The sequence below is a fragment of the Spermophilus citellus genome (genome assembly GCF_964194105.1).
Source record: "Spermophilus citellus genome assembly, chromosome: 11".
Lineage (NCBI taxonomy): Eukaryota > Metazoa > Chordata > Mammalia > Rodentia > Sciuridae > Spermophilus > Spermophilus citellus.
The window spans coordinates 60,493,416-60,518,792 of NC_138192.1; the positions used below are offsets into that span (position 1 = coordinate 60,493,416).

General features: G+C 32.5%; 1 long non-coding RNA gene across 2 annotated transcripts in view; it reads right to left on the minus strand.

The window, feature by feature from the left end:
- The window catches only part of LOC308631186, a 116,255-nt gene that overhangs the window by 61,400 nt on the left and 29,478 nt on the right, over positions 1-25,377 (minus strand). For both annotated transcript variants that reach the window (XR_014018132.1, XR_014018133.1), the window contains exon 2: positions 2,967-3,054. This is a non-coding gene — a long non-coding RNA (uncharacterized lncRNA). The remainder of the gene's footprint in view (positions 1-2,966; positions 3,055-25,377) is intronic.

Here is a 25,377-nt window from a genome sequence, read left to right on the forward strand (position 1 = left end):
TTTGACTTACTGATTCCTTTATTTCAAGGATTTCTGCTTGTTTTTTTTTTTTTTTCATGGTCTCTAACTGTTTATTGAAGTAATCTTTCATTTCCTGTATTTTTTCTTTGATTTCACTCCTGAGTCTATCCTTTACTTCACATATCAATTTAACTATCTACAATCTGAACTCCTTCTTGGACATTTCATCTACTGTGTTATCAGTGGCTTCTGTTGTTAAAGCACCTGGGTTTGTTTCACTCACTTTATTCCCTTGTTTTTTCATGTTTTTAGTATGTTTTCCCATCTAAATGTATGGATCTAAGGCAGGATATATTCTATTCTGTAGATCTATAGTGTCCCTGAAGGTTTACCGCTCTTCACCTTTACTGGTGAGACCAATGTCAACAGCTCCCGGTGTACACAATATATATCCTTAAACTTAATATCTTCCACCAAGGCATCTACTGCTTTCTAGCATTAAACCAAAATAAAGAGTTCAATAATTGTCTATAGTACAAACAAAATATTTGTTAAAATTATTTACAATTCAAATGGTAGCGATGAGAGAACAGAGGAGGTATAGTATGCAATATTCATGAGGGAGGAAGAGAGAAGCTAGAAGTAAAAATTCACAGGAAGAGTGGAAGAAGAGCCAACAGAGATGGGCTACTGGTTGGAGAAAAGATGGAAAGAAAATAGACAAGAGAGAGGAAGAATATGAAAAAGAGAAAAAATTAAAGACATCAGAATACAACAAAAATTCAAAACACCATTCATATATCATTGTCCTCCATACCCTATGCATAAAAATCATCCTGTTACAAATATGGTAGGGAGATTAGTGAATCAAAAACTAAAATAAAATACAATAAATATTGCTGGAAAGTCGAACTGCCTCTGTCAGTATTTAACAGTTTCTAAGCCCTGTTTCTGATGTCTCTCAGGAACACCAAACCCAGATCAGCCCTCGCAAACCCAGTCTCTACTATGGTCTGCTGATTTTTTTCTAGTCATCTGATTAAAAAATTATATTTGAAAGAAAAATAAACCTAGCCTGTTTGATGTGTATTTTATTGGAAAAAAGAATTCTGGGTATACAAGGAATGGCTTGAAGAAATTGGCACTTAAATTCTGCATACAATTTGGAATAATTTGAAGTTATTCTTTAAAGACAGATTAATTCTAAAAACAGCTCAATTAATAGTTATTTTCTATTGTAATAATAATACATTTTTTTCAAATTTACTTAGGAAACATTGAAACTTTTTTTTTTTTAATTTCACTTAGGTTATTATCAACACCCTTCTTATTCATTCACAAGGATTAAGAAAGCATTAGATAGATATAAATATAGAAAAACTCTCTTAATTTTATAGATCTAATTTTAAAATATTTACAGATAGTAACTCAATGGAGTAACCCAGAAGTTTATATAACTCTCAATTAGGTAAGAAACTTGCGTCTATTTTTTAAGGCAAAATTGTGGTCATTAAAAGGATATCAAGGAAGATAAAAGGGTGAAGGCTTATCTAAAATCTCCATTAATTTTGTTATCAACCAAGAATAAAACCTGAAGTCTAAGTAAAAACAGTGTTCTTGCTACACAGGCATATTTTCAAGGAAAGCATGGTATCTCTTTCTCTATCAAGAGATTACACCTCTTAAGCTGGCATCTCACATACTTAACTTTGTACACACACACACACACACACACAAATACATACAATTATTTAATAGGTTAATGTTTATACTTCAGAAACAAGATTCTGATGTTTATAATGGTAAATATAATACTTAAAATGAAAATTTAGTTTTTATGTTTGATAAGATTTCAATTTTTAATGCTATTGAATGTATTTTAATACAAATATACAATGAGTAAATAAATTTTCTATGTTTTTACTTTTAAATTCAGTACTTATGCCTTAAAATAGTGGTCTATTAAATAATATGTTACCTAAATTTATTTTCTGTGATTTAAATTGATTTAGGCATTCTTACATATTAAATAACTCTAATAGTGCTAACACTGTGATAACCATATTCCAAGAGAACAAATTCCATTTTTTTATGTGACATTCATTTTTTACCTTTATAATCTCAACTTATATAGTTATATTTTTTTAATAAATCTTTATTTTATGGAGACCTAAATTCTGAATTTATTATTTCTTATAAAATGTTTTATATGATTATAACATATGTTAATATTTATGTTGTACTTATTATTTAATAGGAGTCATTATATTGTTTTTTCTTATATATTAACTCAATCTTATATAATCTCTATAAGACTGTTTTCTTTCTCAGAGATACAGATTGAAAATTAGAAGTGAATATACAGGAGAAATATACAATGAAAAGATTAGAAATCATTGTTCATTCTACATATAAGTTGGTATCCAGAAAACTTTCCAGGTTAGAAGTTATTTGCCCCTTGAATAAATGAGGAAAAAATACTATAAAAGGTGAGAAAAGCCCATCACAGGGCTGATAGAGAGGCTGAGACCTTGTGCTCCTGATTCAACTCACTTTTCCAACAAAAGACTCCAGCTTTAAGGTTCCTCCCAACCACCACTGCCTGTACAACTGCAGGTGTCCTCCTCTGTCCAATCAGGATGCCAAACCAGCTTGACATACATACACATGTACATTCACCTTGTTCACTGGAATACTTAGTGTAACCTCAGGGTTGACCTCTGCCTATTCACTGATGCCTTCCTGGCATGGCAAGGATGAATCTCCTCTGCACAGCAGGCTTCTCAGTAGCTTTCATTGCTCCCTGGGTGAGGAGCTTCTTGAACTCTGCAGCTGGACCCTTTGAAACTAATCCACTCACTGCAGGACTCTGCTGAGATCTGCCTGTCTTCCCTTACTCTGTCTTTGGTATCTTCTGTCCTGCCACTTCAGAATAAATACTATCTCAGATTCTAAATATTGTTGTAGTCTCCACACTCATACCAAGCTCTCTCTCATGCTTATACCTTTCTTAGTCCTGCTTATGTCGGTTTGATTGAAGTATTGTGATTATTTCGATCTGCACACACACATCCTTTCTTGGTCTTGGCTGGTCTGGTAATTAAGATAAAATTTGAAAATATTATAACCACAGACTCAATTATGCTAATTAAACATTGTATCTATCCTCCCTCTAAGACATGTTTTAAGCAAAAAAGAGGAAAAAGGAGGACGAGGAGGAGGAGGAGGAGAAAGTGAGGATAAACCTATAAGAATGTTGGAAAACAATTAAGGATACTATGGAAGACCAAAAGCACTGATATATTTCATGAAAATAATCAGATAAGATAATATTCACTATAAAATTAAGCAGAAATAAATGAAGTGCCCATAGGTGTCCTATTGAGGAATTTGGAGCCCGACCCCAAAGTATGTAGATCGTAGCCAACTTTTTCTTCTATCAGACGCCGTGTCTCTGATTTGATATCAAGCTCCTTGATCCATTTTGAGTTAACTTTTGTGCATGGCGAGAGAAAGGGATTCAGTTTCATTTTGATGCATATGGATTTCCAGTTTTCCCAGCACCATTTGTTGAAGATGCTATCCTTCCTCCATTGCATGCTTTTAGCCCCTTTATCAAATATAAGATAGTTGTAGTTTTGTGGATTGGTTTCTGTGTCCTCTATTCTGTACCATTGGTCCACCCACCTGTTTTGGTACCAGTACCATGCTGTTTTTGTTACTATTGCTCTGTAGTATAGTTTGAAGTCTGGTATCGGTATACCGCCTGATTCACACTTCCTGCTTAGCATTGTTTTTGCTATTCTGGGTTTTTTATTTTTCCATATGAATTTCATGATTGCTTTCTCTATTTCTACAAGAAATGCCATTGGGATTTTGATTGGCATTGCATTAAACCAATAGAGAACTTTTGGTAATATCGCCATTTTGATGATGTTAGTTCTGCCTATCCATGAACAGGGTATATTTTTCCATCTTCTAAGATCTTCTTCTATATCTCTCTTTAGGGTTCTGTAGTTTTCATTGTATAAGTCTTTCACCTCTTTTGTTAGGTTGATTCCCAAGTATTTTTTTTTTTTGAGGATATTGTGAATGGAGTGTTTTTCCTCATTTCCATTTCAGAGGATTTGTCGCTGATATACAGAAATGCCTTTGATTTATGCGTGTTGATTTTATATCCTGCCACTTTGCTAAATTCATTTATTAGCTCTAATAGTTTCTTTGTAGACCCTTTTGGGTCTGCTAAGTATAGAATCATGTCATCTGCAAATAGTGATAATTTAAGTTCTTCTTTTCCTATTTTTATGACTTTAATTTCTTTCGTCTGTCTAATTGCTCTGGCCAGTGTTTCGAGAACTATGTTGAACAGAAGTAGTGAGAGAGGGCATCCCTGTCTTGTTCCAGATTTTAGAGGGAATGCCTTCAATTTTCCTCCATTCAGAATGATGCTAGCCTGAGGCTTAGCATAGATTGCTTTTACAATGTTGAGGTATGTTCCTGTTATCCCTAGTTTTTCTAGAGTTTTGAACATAAAGGGATGCTGTACTTTGTCGAATGCTTTTTCTGCATCTATCGAGATGATCATATGGTTCTTATTTTTAAGTCTATTGATGTGGTGAATAACATTTATTGATTTCCGTATATTGAACCAGCCTTGCATCCCAGGGATGAATCCTACTTGATCATGGTGCACAATTTTTTTGATATGTTTTTGAATCCAATTCGCCAGAATTTTATTGAGGATTTTTGCATCTAGGTTCATTAGAGATATTGGTCTGTAGTTTTCTTTCTTTGAAGTGTCTTTGTCTGGTTTAGGAATCAGGGTGGTGTTGGCCTCGTAGAATGAATTTGGAAGTTCTCCCTCTTTTTCTATTTCCTGAAATAGCTTGAAAAGTATTGGTATTAGTTCCTATTTAAAGGTTTTGTAAAACTCTGCAGTATACCCATCCAGTCCTGGGCTTTTCTTAGTTGGTAGTCTTTTGAGTTAATAACTAGAATCAACAAATGGGACTTACTCAACCTAAAAAGTTTTTTCTCAGCAAAAGAAACAATAAGAGAGGTAAATAGGGAGCATACATCCTGGGAACAAATCTTTACTCCTCACACTTCAGATAGAGCCCTAATATCCAGAGTATACAAAGAACTCAAAAAATTAGACAATAAGATAACAAATAACCCAGTCAACAAATGGGCCAAGGACCTGAACAGACACTTCTCAGAGGAGGACATACAGTCAATCAACAAGTACATGAAAAAATGCTCAACATCGCTAGCAGTCAGAGAAATGCAAATCAAAACCACCCTAAGATACCATCTCACTCCAGTAAGATCGGCAGCCATTATGAAGTCCAACAACAACAAGTGCTGGCGAGGATGCGGGGAAAAGGGTACACTTGTTCATTGTTGGTGGGACTGCAAATTGGTGCAGCCAATTTGGAAAGCAGTATGGAGATTTCTTGGAAAGCTGGGAATGGAACCACAATTTGACCCAGCTATTCCCCTTCTTGGTCTATTCCCTAAAGACCTAAAAAGAGCATGCTACAGGGACACAGCTACATCGATGTTCATAGCAGCACAATTCACAATAGCAAGACTGTGGAATCAACCTAGATGCCCTTCAATAGATGAATGGATAAAAAAAATGTGGCATTTATACACAATGGAGTATTACTCTGCATTAAAAAATGACAAAATCATACAATTTGGGGGGAAATGGATGGCATTAGAGCAGATTATGCTAAGTGAAGCTAGCCAATCCCTAAAAAACAAATGCCAAATGTCTTCTTTGATATAAGGAGAGTAACTAAGAACAGAGTAGGGACGAAGAGCATGAGAAGAAGATTAACATTAAACAGGGATGAGAGGTGGGAGGGAAAGCGAGAGAGAAGGGAAATTGCATGGAAATGGAAGGAGACCCTCAGGGTTATACAAAATTGCATACAAGAGGAAGTGAGGGGAAAGGGAAAAATAATACAAGGGGGAGAAATGAATTACAGTAGAGAGGGTAGAGAGAGAAGAGGGGAGGGGAGAGGAGGGTAGGGGGGATAGTAGAGGATAGGAAAGGCAGCAGAATACAACAGACACTAGTATGGCAATATGTAAATCAATGGAAGTGTAACTGATGTGATTCTGCAATCTGTATACGGGGTAAAAATGGGAGTTCATAACCAACTTGAATCAAAGTGTGAAATATGATAAGTCAAGAACTATGTAATGTTTTGAACAACCAACAATAAAAAAAAGAAAGAAAGCATAAAAATTGAAAAAAAAAATGAAGTGCCCATAAGTTCACACTGGCAAAGGAAGGCACAGCTGGAAAGAATGAAGTTTCGGAAAACAGTTCCCAACCCGTGAAATAAAACAAAGGCTCAGACATGGGGCAAAGTCACTTTACCTAGTGCATATGTGGTGTGTTAATAGAGCTGGAGGAAAGGGAGGTTGGATTTACTTCAGGCTAAACCAGAAGATTCATTATTTTTAATTTAGGTAATTTTTTTTTAATTTAAATAAACTTTAAGTAAAAATTTATCCAGCACAGAAATGCATACTAGCAGTCAATCAATGAATACAAAGTTTCCCAACTTTAGCTCCATTAGAATTATAATGACAAAGGGAAAAGACATTAATCAAGCAACTCTGCTAATAAATGTATGGTTAAATCTGGAATAAAAACTGAATTGGAAAAAAATCTCACATGTGAAAATATACTCTATTTCTAAATTGCTTGAGTCAAGTATTATGAGGGACTCAAAGAGAGGGTGCTAGAGTCTAAAAGCATGAGAGGAAGTCGCCACATGACTCCTGTTTGTAAAATGAGTGCAGAGTTTTTATCCTAAGTAACAGATTTCAGTTTCCAGCTATTTGGGTGTAACTACAGTCACTCACTACAGAAAAAAAAAAAAAAAAAACAGACAAAAAATATGAAACAAAAATTTTCAGACATTAAACAACAATCAGAGCAGATTAATTGTCCCAAAGAAAGGAGAAATAAATGAAGTAAACCATGATTGCCCCAGTTTACTACCTGAAGAGAATTTTCAAGGTGTAGTTTGGGAACATGAATCAAAATGAAAATGAATGGTCTTACCAAGACCTAAGCAAATCAAGGTGAGAATCTCCTGAAGGAAAAAAAAAAGTAATTAGAAATGAGAAAACCTCCATAGACATTTATAGAAGCCTCTCTTCTGTTTAGTACCATGCAGTCCATGCATGTGAAAAATCTTTCTGAAGGAAGGAGAAAACACATACACACACACACACACACACACACACACAGAGAGAGAGAGAGAGAGAGAGAGAGAGAGAAGAAAGGAGCAGGAGGAGCAATCTCCAAGGTTCACACAGAGCCAGTTGTATTTCATATTCTTAATTACAGATCTACATTATTCTTGAAACAAAAGGACATAATGATGAAAGGAAATTTAGACAAATTCTGGAAAATAAGCAACTCATGGCCTCTGAATGGAAACTGATCTACCCATCATCTCTGCCCCTGGAGATTATGTGATCAGAGAAAAGAATGAAAGGAAGTTATGAGTTAAGGAATTAGAATAAACAAGTTAAGACCAAATTGAGAAGTTACAAATAAACTGAGAAATTTTCTTCTGGGGGAGGAGGTTTAGGGGAAAATTTAGGAAATAAGAAAAGAGGAAGTAATGTTCAATAGAATAAGAAATCTAATCTGAAGAGAACAAACTATTCCAAGGGAGATATCACTGAAATGAGTGTCATTAAACTATTGAGTATACACTACTTATTTTGAATTAGTTTATACTATTTACAATAGCAGGAAAGATAGAAAATGATGTGAATAATACTAATAAAAAACAGAAGCAAAGCAAGATACAATTGATGTATATTTTATACACATATGTGCAAAATGTAGATTATATGTATATATTTATAGAGAGAAAAATGAAGAAGTTATAGGAGAGAGAAAGACAATGAAGGCCGTTCTCACTATTCTTAGGATGGAAAATATATTTCTTTTGCAGATTTCTTGCTGTAAAAATATGTAAGCAGCAGGAGCATTGTGTGCTGAAAACTGATAAGAATATAAACTGAAAAGTAAAACCATTGCTGCAAATAACACATAAGACAAAAATTTGCAGGTGTACGTCACAAATTTTTTGAGTAATACATGATTCTTTTTTAAAAATGATATAAATGTCACTGAATATTAAGCTACTACCAAGAAGTGATATTAGTTTTGCTCCTATATTAATGGTGTAAGAAAGCATGACAAATAAGAAATTACAAAGTGTTAACAGGATATAATATTAAAACTAACGTTCAGTGAAGACTTAGAAAGGGAGTCATCACAAATGTGTACCTAATTGCCTACTATTTAGAGGAGACAATAAATATATATGCAGAATTTTTATAGAGCATTAAATAAAATTAAATATAAATGTGATTTACAGTAGACTGTTAGAGAAGATGAACTAATATATTTATATTTTTGCTTTTATTATAAACAATGTTGCAAAACATGTTCATAAAATCATTTCCCTCCCACTCCTAAGGCAACAGCCTTAGGATATAATGGAAGAAATTATACTGCTTGGTTAAAAATTTGTACTTCTAGACTAAAATTAAGTATTTTATATAAAATGGCAAAATATTAACCAAAAATAGAGTTAAAACTTGATTTTGCCTTGCTCAGTGTAGAAACATGATGCAGAAATGTAAGTTGAACATAGACCACTTTCCTTCAGAGAAGGATTAAGCTCACTTAATAGGTTGTCAAGAAATCTTGACACAGCTTTCTGAGCTTACTTTGCTTTCATGTGTGAAGTCCAAATTTGAAAAGTCCACTAAGATTATATGATATTCTCCTACACTCTTTGTAATTTAGTCATTTTGCCTTACAATCAGCTACTACATCCCTAAGGGAAATGTAAAGTTTAAAGAGACATTAAAATCAAATAACTTCACTGCCTATCAGAGAAATGACAGGGAAATTCTGTTACACATCATGTCATTTTATGTCACTTGTGATTAAGAGCATATATATGCTGAATGCCAAAGAACTGGCAATGCATACGTATTTTCAAACTTTTAGAGAGAGAAAGATAACATAAAGAAATATAACATAAAGTGTATGGAGAAAATAAAATGGTAGGAGGTACTATGTTTCCAATGTTGATGGGAGAACTTATCAAACTTTAGAACACATATTTTATAAAATAATTTCATGATTGAGAATAGTATACCAGGATATCCCACAGTAGGTTATTTCAACAAAAATAGAACTCATATATAGTTTGAAATCTGGATATTACAGATGGTGAGAGATTAATGGGGCAAAAGTCTTCATTTGTTTTGAAATAATTCTAAGAAAAAATTGAAATATGTTAAACATTTTATTAGTAAACATCTATCTATTCTTCCGCCCAGTGTCATTTTCTTTATGTTCTTACATACGGAATGTGTTCACTTTTCCCTAAATCATTTACCAAATTTTCACTCCTCTCCCTCAGGATCTAAAATTACCTGTTTCACACTTCCTCTAAATTTGAAAATGACTTCTCTAAAAAAAGCTTATCTCAGGTATATTCAAATATAACTTAATTTTACCTAAAATAATTTTTCATACTTGACTGAAGATGCTAATTATTTAAGTTGCATAATAAATATTAGAATATTTAGAGACTCCCAGATTCCATCCCAGACCAATTGATTGATTTGTTTGTATTTCATACAGTCTAGGTATGATGTGTTTATGAGTGTATATGCATGTACATATCTATATCTGTTTTCTGTATTACTAATAATATGCATTTAGAACACACTAACACATATCATTGTATATAATAATAGTATACAGTATATGAAAATAGATGAATGCTTTATGGCAGAGTGTTAAATTAACCTGTTAAATAAAAGACATTCTGTTCAGGTCCTTGGCCCATTTGTTGATTGGGTTGTTTGTTATCTTATTATCTAATTTTTTGAGTTCCTTGTATACTCTGGATATTAGGGCTCTATCTGAAGTGTGTGGAGTAAAGATTTGTTCCCAGGATATAGGCTCCCTGTTTATCTCTCTTATTGTTTCTTTTGCTGAGAAAAAACTTTTTAGTTTGAGATGGAAAAAAAAATTAAAAAAAAAGACATTCACATTACTTGTTATTTTTTACAATATAAACAATACTGAGAAACATCTTTATAGTTTAATATCTCTTTCCATTTGTGACTTAACCCCTAATTTATGATGGACATTATAAGTCATTGAAAAACATGAGTATAGGGCAGGGGATATAGCTCAGTTGGTAGAGTGCCAACCTGGCATGCACAAGACCATGAGTTCAAACCCCAGCACCACAAAAAAAAAAAAAGAAAGAAAGAAAAGAAAGAGAAAAACTTGAAAAACATGAGTATCTCTGAACTTTGCAACTTTTCTGGAAGACATTTTAAGAGCACCTCTTCTGGAGCCAGAGCACCTGGGTTTAAATCCCAGCTTCACTATTTGCCAGTTGTATGTCTTTGTTTGCTTAAGTCTGTCTGCCTTGGATTCTGTGTCTATAAATAAGAGAATTAAAAACTACATTATTTACAGGTTTGTTGTGAGCATTAAAGTTTTTGTATATGTAAAGGACTTAAAACCACATCTGTAACATAAAGTGCTAAAAGAGGTTATTGTCATTTTATAAAAAGATGTATTAAGATAATTGATCATATTTTTAATATGAAATTCTCTTTAGATTCACTTATAATGTGTATGTACAGATGCGAATGTATGTGTATATATATATATATATAACACACATACACATATTTTTATACATAGTGTAAATTATATTATTTTATATATTTTAGTATTTAACTGCTTTATATAACTAAGTATGCTTAGACTAATATTTTATTTGTGTCCTATTGTGTATTTTGGCTACGTTAGTTTCATGGTCTCATACATTATATGCTTTGGTATAAATGAGTAGAACAAAATTTGTACTAGTTTTCTATTATTGTCATAAAGAAAATTGCCACAAACTTGCTGAATTAAACAACACAAAAGTTTTATTTGATAGTTCTGTGTTTCAGAATTGTGGTATAGGTCATACTGAAAAAATTAAGTGTCAGTAGGGTTTCCTTCTTTCCTGGAGATTCAACAGAAAAAAATGTCCTTGGTTTTAACAGTTCCTAGACACTTCCTTTATTCCTTGGTTTGTGGTCCCTTTCTGTTCAATTCCAATTACTTCTTTAAAGGTCCTATTTCCTAATAAAATTACCTTGAGATTAGGATTTCAACATACAATTATTGAGGGAGAAAACTTTAGTCCAAAATACACCCCCATTTTTAAGAGCAATCTAGAGACTTTAAATGTTTATATTAGACAATTTAGCCAATGTTGAAATTCTCCAATAATCACCTTGACTTTTTGGAAGACAAGAACATAAAAAAAAGCTATTGTGAAATTTCTGGAAAAAAAATTCTGGGAAAGACTTCTTAACCTATACCTCAAGTATAGGAAAAGAGAAGTTGAGATTCTAATTATTATTCAGGAAAATATAACCAACTGTATCATCTTTACAAATATTGTAATCACACTGAAATATCTCTACAAACTGGGAGAAAATTTCCAGCAATCAAACTGATATTGGTTGCCCTGGGACATAGGATATGCTGGAGGGGCAGAAGTGATATTTAAGATAAAAGATAAATTAATGTTCAAAATTACTAATAAAATATAGTAAGTAAAAAATTGCTATAAGAATCACTAAATACAAAAACAACATGTTTACAACATCTGCCCAATTTTAGAGGACTGAAAAACAATAAGCAATGAAAATAAACTTTTCAATATAGCCTTATTATAATAGAACTTTCTATACTTTAGTTATGTTTTCTTATAATGTGGTCAGAACATGAAACTAAAAAGTCTATTAAAAGATAAGCAAAATAGATTTTCTAGGAATAATAGCATGGGGATAGAAATTTAAACCTCCATTGTACTTGTTAGAAATCAGATTAGATATAGTTGAAGAGAGAATTTATTAACCAGAAGATATTTCTTAAAAAATAAAAGCATAAGGTAAACAAAAGCAATAACAATTTTAAAATGGTAAGGTGATAGCCCAATAATCTATCTACAAAGAAGGATAGCTGCTAGTTGAAAGTTACTGAAATCCCTTCCCCCTCACTCTGGACAAGGGAGTGGGGTGGGGCAGAAACATAGTGTATGAAGCATACACCATAGTATAAGGAATGGATACCCAGAATTCACAACTGGGGCCAGTGAGAGCTCACATACAGTTGAGAAAACCAACCCTATTTCCTAGGTAGTGGAGTGGAATAATGCCTGCAAGTCATAACCACAGGCAATAAGAGTTCAAATGCAGGTGAGCCAACTGACTCTTTTTCAATAATAAAGAGAGTACCCTATTGATATATGTAAGCCTGAGGCTTCTGTGCTTGAATGACCCATGGAAAGCCTATACCTAAGGGCCTCACAGTTTTGGGTTGCCACCAGGTGCTTAGAAAACATTAATCCAGGAGAGACCCAGTAAAAGGGGATGGTGACAGTGATTCACAACTGTAGGTGGTGGAAACTCAGATACTAGAAAGCCAACTGACTATATCCCAGTTATAGGGATGCTATCTGAGCAATCGACATATCTACATTAATCAGGGATGATGTTTCTGCATCAGAGATCACCCATAGAGAGCTCACAATCACATATTTCATGCTTTCAGATAGCCACCAAGTTCTATGTCACTTTAAAGACTGATAACACAGTGTCTGATAGAGTGGAGTGACAACACAATGTCCTGTAACATCCAGAACAATGTCCCTGCACTCTGCATTCTATGCCTCTATACCCAATAGAAACAGCCAGCAGATGCAACACAGCACCTTTCAAGCAGGCACACTCAGACCCCTGGATTGATAAATAATAACTAGCTATTGAGAAATCCACAACAACCAAGAAATAAGTTCCTGTGCCTCAGCAACTCTAGGAGGACCAAAAGCTAAAGAGTGATGGGCATTTTCTAAAGGGCACAAATTCTGTTGAAAACCAAACCAAGAAGGCTCATTAAGAATTTACTCCACCTTGGCATGGATAACTAAATAATTCTAACATCAATTTTGATCATACACTTATTACTCTTTGTTTTTGATTCAATAACTGTTTCTCTATTATTCAATGTTGTGTCCTTAATCCATGTGATTATTATTTCTTCAAATATTTTCATGAACTAACTGGAATCATTTCCTCTATCTTTGTTTCCCTAACTCAGGTTTATCTTTGCTCCTCTTAGCCCTCTTTCCCTTTTATATTACCTACTGCTGCCTCATATACTTCCCATCCATTTTTATTCTTTTTACATGGCTTGTATTATTCTTTTCTATCTTTTCCTTTAACAAATTTTTTTAGTTTGCCCAGTTTTTTACTCTTTCCCTTTTAACACTTACATAGTGTAATGGTAGTTTTACTTTATTTAATAACTAACTCTCAACCTATTTCAAAACATTACTACAATTTTATACCTGAATTAAAGGAACTGAGGATGGCATTGACAACAAGTTTTTGTTTTTTCTAAGGTTGATTAGTATGTGGATTTTTATCTGAAGTGACTAAAGTAAATAGGGTTTAATGTCTTCTCTGAAAGTGGAGTTGATACTGGGAACAGCAGAGAAAAAAATATTGAGTAAAAATATCAATACCTGGATATTAACGTAGTCTGGGGCCCCTAAGAGAAAGAAGCTCACTAAATAGTTGCTTGCATAAAAGTAGAAGTGATAACCATCCTAGCAGATGGATAAACATACATATTTTGTTTACATTATCATATTTATTATGATAAGCAAGAGAATAAACCAACCCAAACAGCCCACATTTCAACAATTGATCCCATGGACACCACAGTGGAGAAAATGTTAGGGAAAAAAATTTATGAAGTTTACAGTTAAAATATCAAGTGAACTAAAAAAAGGCATAAGGAATGAATTTAGAGAGAAAATAGAGGTATTAAAAATTATTTCAATCAAGAGGTAGAGATTCTGAAAAAAATCAAACAGAATTCTGGGAAGTAAAAGACTCAATAAATCAAATTAAAAATTCAATTGAAATTATCACCAGTAGACTAGACCACTCTGAATAAGTCCTCAAACTTTCAAGACAAAATAATAATCTTGAAAATAAAGTTGATAATAAAGAAAAGATGATAAGCGTTCATGACCAGAATACTTAATATTATGTGGGATAACATTAAGAGACCAAATCTAAGAATAATTGGTATAGAAAAGTCTTTGAAATACAGAATAAAAGAATGCATAAATTTTTTAATGGAATAGTTTCAGAAAATTTTAAAAGTGTTATGAACAAATAAAAATCAAATGCAAGATACATACAAAATCCCAACTGGGAAGATCAAAAAAAGATCCTCTCTATAACAAATTGTACTTAATATGCCTAATGTACAGAATTATAAAATAATTTTAAAAGCTGCAAGAGAAAAATTATATGTCACATTTAGAAGTAAGTTAATTTGGAATTCAACTGATTTCTCAACTCAAACCCTGTGCCAAGCCCTGAAAGAAAATGGATGCCAACCAAGATTACTATTTCCAGTAAGACTATTCCTCAAGATTGAAGATTAAATAAAAGCCTTAAATGATAATCATAAACTCACAGAATTCATAACCATTTATCCTTACATACAAAATACATTTGATGAAAATATTTATGCATAAGAAGTAAAAAATAAAAACGAAAACCAGCATAGGGATAAATCCTATCAGTATAGTCAGAGAAGAATCAAGTCTGAAATAAGGATTTGAAATGAATCAAAATGGCATAAAATAAAAATTATCTTTCTATAATAAAACTGAATGTAAATTGTCTAAATTCTTAAAAAAAAATCAGACATTGGAAGAATGGATTAAAAAACAAGACTAACCATGTTTTGTTTACAAAATACTTTTCCAGTAAAGACACCAACAGCCTGAAGGTGAAAGGACGGAAAAAGATATACCATAAAAATGGAAACTGAAAGTAAATAGGGATAACTACTCTCATATTAGACAAAATAGACTTCAAGCTAAAACTAATCAGAATTAACAAAGAAGGTCATTTCATATGGGATAAGAGAATTGTCCAACAAGCAGATATAATGATCCTAAATATTTTATGTCTCAAGTAATGATACTATCTATGTACATAAAACAACCCCTTCTCAATATAAAAAAATCAAATAATCCACAGTACAATAATACTAGATGATTTCAACACACCTCTCTCACCATTAGATGGTTCATCCAGATAGAAACTATGCAAAGACTCTTCAGAAAAAGAAAATATTATTAATCAAATGGACCTAACACTTATCTATGGAACAGTTCTTTTATCGACAACCAGGTTCATTTTCTTCTCATAGGAACATAGAACTTTTTCTAATATAGATCATATTTTTAGACACAAAGCAAATTTTAACAAATACAAAATAAATAAATAAATAAAAGAGTAGAGATAATTCCTTGTGTCCTATCAGAACATAATGGAATAACATTAGAAATCAATGACAAGATAAAAAACAGAAAACAACGTAACAATTGGATGTTAAATAATACAGTTTTGACTGAGGCTGCATCACAGAAGCTATCTGGGAAGAATTTTTTTAAATGTAGAAACAAATGAGTGCAGTGATAAAACATATAAAAAATCCCTGGGACAGTATAAAGACAGTTCTAAGAGGAAGGTTTATAGTACTGAGTTCCCACATTAAAAAGTAGGAGGAGGAGGACGAGGAGGAGGAGGAGGAGGAGGAGGAGGAGGAGGAGGAGGAGAGAAAGACACTGAATAAATAATCTAATGTTACATCTCCAGGCCCTAGAAAAAGAAGTACAATCTAATTCTCAAACCAGTTAAAGTCAGGAAATAATTAAGGGAACAGTGAAATTAATTAAATTGAGAATAAAAAAAATACAAAGGATCAATGAAACAAAAAGTTGGCTCTTTAAAAACTTTAAAAAGATAAACAAGATTGATAAACCTTTAATGAAAATAAACAAAATAGAGAGAGAAGACCAAATAAACAAAATTAGAGATGAAAAAGGAGAGATCACCGAAGACACTTCTGAAATCCAGAAGATCATTAGAAAATATTTTGAAAATGTATACTCCAATAAACTATAATATCTAGAAGATATTGACAAATTTCTCTGCACATAAGACCAAGAAAAATTGAACCACGAGGTAAAAGAAAATTTAAACAGACCAATGTCAAGTAACAATATTGAGTCATCAAATAAAAGTCTTCTAAGAAAGAAAAGCCTGGGACCAGATGGATTTTCGGCTGAGTTCTACCAGAACTATAAGGTTAGCTAATGCCAATTCTCTTTCAATCATTTCATGAAAAAGAAAAGAAGGGATATATGAAATCCATTCTATGAAACCAGAATTACCCTGATACCAAAAACAAAAACATACCAAGGAAAGAAAACTTGAGACCAATATCCCTAATGAACATAGATACAAATACACTTAATAAAATATTATCAAAACTACATTCAAAAAGACATTAGGAACACTATATTCGTGATCAAGTGGGTATATTGCCAGAATGCCAAGTTGGTTCAATATTTTCAAATCAATAAACATAATTTACCATATAAGTACTGATAAGGACAAGAACTACAGGATTTTGTTCAATAGTGGCACAAAATGCATGTGACAAAGTCCAGCATCCATTCATGTTTAAAACACTAGAAAAACTAAGGATAGAAGGAATTTTCTTTTACATTCTAGAGGCTATAAACCATAAACCCAAGACCCAAATATAACAAATAGAGAAAAAAAAAATGAAAGAATTCCCTCTAAAATCAGGAGCAAGACAGAAATGTCCACTTTCACCACACCTATGCAACATAGTCCTTGAAATTCTAGCCAGAGTAAGCAGACAATAGAAGAAAATTAAAGGGATCCAAAAAGGAAAAAAGTAAAATTATCTTTGTTTTTTGATGATATGATTCTGTATTTGGAAGACTCAAAAATATCCACCAGAAAACTTCTAGAGCTGATAGGCCAATTAGGAAATTAGAAGACTATAAGAGCAACATACATAATTCAATCTCTTTCCTGTAATCCAACAGTGAATCCGCTGAGAAATAAATCAGAAAAACTATCACATTCACAATAAGGGAAAAAAATAAAAACAAAAATAAAATACTTGGGAATAAGTCTAATCAAGGATGTAAAAGATCTCTACAACTATAGAATGCCAAAGAAAGAAATTGAAGAAGAGAGAAATACCGCTCATGTTCTTGGATAGACAGAATTAATATTATCAAAATGGCCAAACTACTGCAAGTGATATACAGATTCAATGCAATACCATTAAAATACCAATGACATTCTTCCCAAAACTAGAAAGAAAAGCTTTAAAATTCATTTGGAAAATGAGAGACCCAGAATAGTCAAAGCAATTCTGAGCAAGAAAAGTTATACAGGAGGCATCACAATACCAGACCATACATTATACTAGAGACATAAATTAACAAAAACAGCATGCTATGGCACCAAAACAGGAATGAAGACCAATACAATAGAAGACATAGGGACAAATCCACATTCTTACAGCCATCTGATACTTGACAAAGGTGCCAAAAACATATGTTGGAGAAAAGATAGTCCTTTTAACAAATGTTGCTGGGGAAACTGGATATCCATATTTAAAAAATGAAAATTTGATCCCTCTTTCTCACCTTGTACAAAAGTCAACTCAGAGTGGATCAAACACCTAGGAGTTAGACCAGAAACTCTGCAAGTGATTTTAAAAATATAGGATCAACACTCTAACATATTGAAACAGGCAACAACTTTATTAACAAGACTCCTAAAGTATAAGAAATGAAATCAAGAATTAATATGTGGAATGGCATCAAGTTAAGAAGCTTCTGCATAGCAAAGGTAATGATTAAGAATCTGAAGAGATAGCCCAAAGAATGGGAAAAAATATTTGCCACCCACTCCTCAGATAGGCCATTCATCCAGAATACATAAAGAACTCTGAAAGGCTAACAATGATAACAAAAACAAAAAAAAAAAACTCTTAATAATGGGCAAAATAACTAAACAAATACCTCTAAAATAATAAATATAAATAACCAACAAGTATATGAAAAATATTCAACATCTCTAGCAATCATGGAAATAGAAATCAAAATTATATTGAGATTTCATCTCAATTTAGTCAGAATGGCATTTATCAAGAATATAAGTGATAATAAACATTGGTGATTTGGGGGCAAAGTTACTCTTACACATTGTTGATAGGACTACAAGTTAGTATAACCACTATGGAAAGCAAGATGAAGAATCCTCAAGAAACTAGAAATGGAACCACGAGATGACCCAGCTATCCATCCCTTGGTACCTATGAAAACAAAACGAACAAACAAACAAACAAAAAAAACCCCTAAGATTAGCATACCATAATGATAAATACACATCAATATAAATAGCAGCACAATTCACAATAGCCCAGTTATGAAACCAGTCCATATTATGCCTGTCAAGAGATAAATGGATAAAGAAAATTCTATATAAATACACAGTGGAATTTTACTCAGACATAAAGAAGAATGGAACATTTTCTGGTATACAGCTTGAACTGGAAAGCATCATGCTAAGTGAAATAAGCCAGTTTCAGAAACTGAAGAGTCAAATGTTTTTACTATTACATAGCAGCTAGACCTACACAAGAGGGAAAAGTGGGGGAATCTCATTAAAATAGAAGAGAGATCTGTGGAGTAGAGGAAGAAGATTTAGGGAAAGGCAAGTGACACAAGAAAAAAGGAAAAAGAGTGGAAAGTGAAATTGACCAAACTATCCCTGTATCATTCTGAGGGGAGTAGTGGGTGGGAAGGATGAGGAGAGGTTGATCAACTAGTAATAAGTCACAGATAGGAGTGGGAGGTTTTATGGTACTCTTGCATAGTAGGGCAACTCCAAAGAACGACAATGTACTGTATATTTTAAAAAGCTAGAAATCAGAATTTTAAATGTTTTCACCATAAGGAAATGATAAATATTTGATAAGATATATATGCTAAACCTGATTTAAATATTTCATAATGTATAAAAAATTATCAAATAATTCCCCATAAATATGTACTATTTTTGTTCTTATACATTAGTTAAAATAAATAATTAAATTTAAATTTTTCCTTCTATTCTTAGTTTTTGAATAGTTGACTTCTGTTTGTCTTGTTTATTATAAATCATTATTATTTACTTTTCCCAGATGTTTTTCCCTGCATTTTTATAAGTTATCCTTTCATTTTTCTCCTTTTCAATGATCAAGATAGAGCATTAAGTTGATAATTTAGCAATGTTAAAACATTTGCATTTCTGGGAGAAACCTTATATGTTTAATATATCTCAGACTGATGTATTTCATTTGTTGACAGTTTGTTTATGATTCCTGAACCTATGATTATGCTTGATATTCACCTATAATTTTTAGTTCTTATATGTTTCATGTTTGACTTGTTTCAATGTTATACCAGTCACATATATCATGTATATTTTATGAAACTCCCTCTATTCTATTATCTTTAGAATAGTTTATGTTTGATATTAACTATGTTTGGTGATTTTTAATTAATATTTTGTTGAACCACACTGTAAAACTTTCTGGATTTCTTACATTCTGATCTTTATTTACTATTTCAGTGCATTTAGGAGTTATAAACCCATTCATATTTTTTATTTCTCCTAGGGCTTACACTGGAAAGACAAATTTTGCTGGGGATATTGCAAATTAGCCTGCATTTTTGAATTCCTAATTTATTGGCATAAATGTTCTCCATAATATTTTCTTATTCTCTTCTTAATCTTCTACTGTGTCTATGCCGGCTTTCTTAATTGGAATTTTGTTTATTTGGGATTTCACTCTTTTTATTTCAATAAGTCTTGCTGGAGATTTGACAATTTTAGTGTTCTATTCAAATAACACATTTGACTCTTTTGATCATGCCAGTTGTTTTGTTTTTTTACATCAATTCTATTATTCTCTGCTCTATTTCTTTCATCCTTCTATTTATTTGGGCTTTTGTGTGTGTGTGACTTTTCTATTATCCGAATTTACTTAATTCATCCACATTTGCCCTTTCTTTTGTGATATGAATATTGTCAGGCTATAAATTTTTAATTGTCCACAATTTTAACTAAATCCACTAAGTATAGATATATGAATTTCACATTCACTCTAAGTATTCTTTAATTTCATTTTAGACATTAGGTTCTTGCAATATACCTTTTTAAAGCATTTTGATTTTTTCTGAACTATATCATTTGAGTTGTTTAACTAGATTTTGGGAAATATTTGTTTTTTTTTTTAATTTGTTTTGTTTGTATTAAAAAAAGAGGAAATATGCAGGTTGCTAAGAATCTGGGAGGAACAGCAAACCTGGAAGAGCAGGAGTTCAAAACCTGAGATGGTATAGCTAAGGGACCAGAATCCAAGATAAGTGTACATATAAAGGAGACCAATGGAACTCAGACGTAAGTAAAGATCAAATATGGGAATTTTAGGGTTGTTGGCACTAAAATAGATTTGAAAGTCACAGGCATTGATGACATTCTCTAAGGAGAGGGTGAAGAATGAAAACAGGTTAGGACCCAAGAATAAGGCGTGAAGAACTTCAGGGTCCAGAAGTCGAATATTTCAAGTAGTAAAGTAGAGACTGCTTAATTGATAAGGTGAAGAAGCTTAGTCGTTACCAAGAGTAGAGAAAGAGTTTGGTGGCTGGAGGAGGATTTTGGCTTATATTTTTTGTTTTACTTTGTATTTCAAGGAAGAAAATAGGAGAGCATATTCAAAGGCCAACTATGAAAAAGAATCCTGGAGAGTGTTTGAAAACACTAAGGAGATGAGAAAAAATCTAGAGACATAAAAAGGCAAGTGAGCCTAAGTTAAAAAGTCTGACAAAACCAGATGTTGCTCTTGGGATGAAACAACCAGAATTTTTATATATTCTTGGTGGGAACATAAAATGGCACAAGGATTTTGCAAAAAAAAAAAAAAAAAAGTCTGTCAGTTTCTTATAAAAGCTAACATACATCTACTGTACTATCCAGCAATTCCACTCAACTGCATATTCAAAATAAATAAAATCATGACAATAAAAAGAATGTCCATAGCAGCTTTATTTATAATATCTCCAAAGGAAAAAGTCTTCTTGTCCATTAGGATTTTTATAAATGACCAAAGTCATAGAAAAATATGTAAGCAAACTGCAGTGTATTCAGAATACTACTTATTAAAACACAAAACAAAACAACAAAACTACTGATACCCAGAAGGATGAATCTTAGAAAATGTTTTACAGGAAGAAGCCACAGAGAGAACAGTACATACTGTATTTTTTTTCATTTTATATAAAGTTTTAAAATAATTAAAACTAATCTATGTTGAGAAAATCAAAACAGTAGTTTCTTTTGTTGTGGATAGAATTAGAATATTGTTTGGGAAGGAAATGAGGGGATTTTCTGGGGTAAAGTTAGTGTCCTATATATTAGGGACTTAGGTTATACAAATGTATGTATTTATCAAAAGTCAGCAAATGTATGCTTTTTCCTATGCAAAATTTACTTTAAGAGAAAAATCTGATAAATACATAGTAACCTCTAATTAATAATAGACTTGCTGATGTGTTTAGGGGATGTGCCAGATTGTCTGCAATCTACTTATAAATACATTAAAAAATATAAGATATATTAATGGATTGAATGGACATAGTAAAATGTCAATGGTAGACTCTAGGCCACATGTTTCTACATGTTTGAAGTTTTTATAATAAAATATTAGGAAAATAGGCAGTAGGTAGATGGTGTGTTGAGCTTTTTAATTAGATTGTTTTTTGATACTATTGCAAAGGTCTGAAGGGGAAAAAAAAAAAGAGGCAGAGAAGTGTTGTTCCTAAAATGAATCAATCCTGAAGTAAAGAGAAGAAATTAACATAGTTATGTCATTTCAGTATGGACAAGCTCCTCTGACATCTCAGTTATACATTTATGAGAAATATCTGGGCTTTTTAAAATAATATTTCAGACTCCTTATTCATAATATCATTTCTCCTTGAAGATTTGTCTATGCTGAGATGAGTACATTCATTGTAGTGTCCATTCCAAAGACTGTGGTCATTTATAAAAATCCTTTTTAAATTTGAAAGGCCAAAAAATGATAAAATCTTATTTAAATTCCTTTGATTTTTAGTATGTCTGAATCTTTTCCATTATTATATTAATGAGAACTTTTTGAATTACAAATCTCAGAAATTGATTCTAAAAGTTAGTTACAATAGCTAAATACAAAAACAAACAAAAAAAACCAACAACAACAAAATCCCTCAACTACTAGCTCATGTTCTTGGGATGTACCACCCCATGGATTCCATGGAGTCACTCAATTTCACACTTTTGAATTTGGCTCTTTCTCTCACTCCTCTTCTCTTCCACTTCTCTCTGTCTCCTTATTTTCCCATCATTTAGCTACCTCTGCTTTGGTCTTATTCTCTTCTTTTGCACATGGTTTTCTTCCTAAATGGAATGGGGAGAGGGAAGTTGCAAATAATTCTAAGTGTAAATCATTCTTGTATTATAGACCCAGGAAAGATAGAAAGAGTCTCTTTTCTTGCATCCACAGAAAATTCTAAGAATGGTTACCTAACTGGTATTGCTGTAGCTCTCTATCAAGTTTTCTAATGATCAGATCTAGATCTCAAGTTCACACTTAAGGCAGAATCCAGGGTCATTTCGTTAACAGCCTAAGAAGCATTACATAGATTTGAGAAGGGATAAGGGGTCAGTCATTGTTTGTTTGTTTGTTTGTGCTATCTTATGGCCCAACCACTCATCAGTATGTAAGATTCTTAAGGGCATAGCCCAACGTATTCTTTTCTCTGTGTACATTTCACACATACTGAACATTGACATTTCAATTAATCAAGAGCTACTCTTCTTCCTTTTTCATACATTTAAATCATGAGAAGAGCCAAAAATCATTGTCTTGTAATTCATAAAGCATCTCTTTTCCATGTCTTTAAGTTAATTTGAAATCTATCTTTACTATTTCACTTACAAATCTTTTCTCTTGATTTCCCAATGCTTTGGAGTCAAATGTGTCTTCATTTCCTCTTTGCAACTCCCTCTGACAGCCGATGCAAGTTGGCAGAAGATGAAAGGTATTTAAAGTATGCAGCAGGGCTCCATTCACAAAAAGCAGTCTTTCTCTCCTCAGGCACACTTGTGATCAATCTGAACTGTGCTTTGTTAAACAAGTCTAACCTGTACAATAGTACTTTATATGGAATTTGAATTTTTTTAGAAGGGCATGTCCTCCTTCGTTTGTTTGCATACTTATATTTTCTGTGGTAAACAAGAATGAAAGGTTGGTGAAAAGAGGCCATCTCTGATGAGGAAATCTGGTGAAGATGATCCTGAAATGAGCTGTATGGACATCAGGAGAAATCTAAGCAGCCTTAATGGGACCGGACCATGTCCTATAGAAAAAGCACCATCATCTTCTAATATGGTCCCTGAACTTGGTTTGCCCTTTGCAGACCAGACCATGATATCAAAAGCACAAATACATTTTGGTTGTGTTTATATTTAAGTAATAGTTTCAGTAATATTGTACACCCCCCCCCCCAGATTGGGGGGGGGGTGGTAAAAACAAAAAGAGTTAAAAAGTAGTATGAACATTCAAAATTTAAATTTCTTGCCAGTTCAGCAATGTAAGATGTCATAGGTAACATAGGGAATACTTATTTAAATTTCTTATATATTCTGATAATGAATCAGAAATAAAATGAGGAGCTTCGCATGATAGCAAAAAAAAAAAAGGTGTAAAATCTCAAGCATTTTTGCTAGGTGTTACAATTATCCATTTTAGGTCCTTGCATCTAAAAACAAAACAGCAATTTTTATTTGCTCAGTTTAGAATCGTACTTGTTAAAAATAATTCTCGGAATATTTCCACTTTATTAGTCATCTAGCATACACGGTTTAAAAAACAGCCACTATGCCTAAATTTTACAAAAATAAGAAACTTTGCAATCACATTTCATGTGAGGCTTCTACCTGATCGTACACAAGCAGGCATATAAACTGGCTTAAGTAACCTAACATTAAAAATGTGTTTAGATTTTTATACCTCATAATGGGGAGTTTTATTTTATTTTTGGTATTTTTAGTGCTTTTCTACAAAGTAGGTTAGTGTATGTTTTAATTTTGAAAACAAAAAGAAATGAGAAAATGTCTTCATTTCAAATTTTGGCTTTTCTTCCACACTCTAGTTGTTCCTGGTATTAAATACAGTGACATATAGACAGAGAAGGGACATGACATAGATAAAGCAAACAAAAATGGAACAAAACACAGGAAGACGACATTTACAATACAGCTGACAAAGCCAGTCACTTCACTTTAAATAATGTGGCAGGCTGCAAAACTATAGTAATTACTAGAATTTCATTTTCATTAACTAATAAACCAAGGAAAACAATTTAAGTATCTGAATGTCATTTTTCAAATGAAAATAAACTGTAAACATTTGAATAACATCACAGCAGGGATAATATACCTAAGGAAATCTATTGAAATATGCTGGTGGATTCATCCTCTTCTATCACATTAAAACTGCAATTGACTGTAAACCTCCTACCACTCTCCACTGAGACTTTAATTGTAAAGATTCCTGTTACATATCATATTAGAATTTAGTTAAAATTGTAGAACACATTATTTCCAATCAGACAGCCAACCATCACTCACAAAGATTTTTAAAAAGGTGATTAATAATTCATCTCAGATAAGGAAAAGATCTATATTTATACCATCTTCTCAGCCACCATAAACTACCTGACAATTGTTCAGTAATGATGCCCAGTAAATTCTTTAAAATGGTAATTTGTCATTCTGTCACTTCATTTGTGACCTAAAATTCCTCACTTGAGGCATCATCAAATAAATTAATCACTTTCCAGGATCCATTTCTCTGTTCTGCACGTTATTATGCCCGGGCTCTCTTGTGTTTCTCTTCATTTACATATATTTAATGGCTGAGCCGTGGCTCACGATGGCACAGAACGCACACATCTCATTACAGGTGAAATATTCTAACTGCCACTATCACTGGGAAAGAAAATAACTCTCCCAATTTAATTTTCCTGATGTAACAAAACCATGATTCTTCACTATGAAATGTTGATGCCATCCATCAGTCACAATCAATAAAATCATCATAGAAGTACGCCTTCTTCAGCATCTTTCCTTCATACTGGTATTATTTGAGGAAGGTAATTAAACTCATAATATGTAATGAATGTAAATGAAGTAAAAATCCTTGTGTTAGCTCTCTAACTATGCTTATTTTACAGCTTTGATTTAAAATACCCCCCAACTTAC